Genomic DNA, 578 nt, shown 5'->3' with positions numbered 1-578 from the left:
TCTAGTAGCAATGCGCATATATTAGTGGCTGCCGATGTCAGGATTATTGCTCCTGTTTTAGAGCAATCGGCTAGGCTAGGGTATAATTTTAGATACCATGGAGATAGGCAATGCATCAAAAAAAAGCTTAGCTAGCACAGTCTGTAACGGCTTAACATTTTCTTGCTTAATCAGCTTTCTCCTGCAGCTGGCACGCGGGCTTTCTACCTCTGCTACCATGTTTTTGTTTCAGTTCATTCTTTTTACGGTTCGAGTCATTCGTTGGAATTTAGATTGGGCCACGAGGTCAAGTTTTTGTTCTCTGCGGTCATTTTGAGCAGTCCACCAAATCAGAGGAGAGGTGCTTTGCTGGTGTTGTGGTAGCAGTGCGCAGCTCTCATTTAAAAAAAATCCTAACTCATAGCTTGAGATCTGAAAATCTTCATATTACGCCAGATAAAGCAAAACGCAAGCAATTAAAATTTCATGATTTTGAGACAGAGCTCATAATCCCTTTTGGGTGTGAGTCAACATTTTTTCCAAAGATGTGACCCAAAATAATGCGTGGGAAGCGAGGAACCGAGAGCGGAGCCCGCGGG

The sequence above is a fragment of the Dromaius novaehollandiae genome, chromosome 4, assembly GCF_036370855.1.
Source record: "Dromaius novaehollandiae isolate bDroNov1 chromosome 4, bDroNov1.hap1, whole genome shotgun sequence".
Classification (NCBI taxonomy): domain Eukaryota; kingdom Metazoa; phylum Chordata; class Aves; order Casuariiformes; family Dromaiidae; genus Dromaius; species Dromaius novaehollandiae.
The sequence above is the reverse complement of the archived record's forward strand: the minus strand, read 5'-3'. Positions refer to the sequence as shown.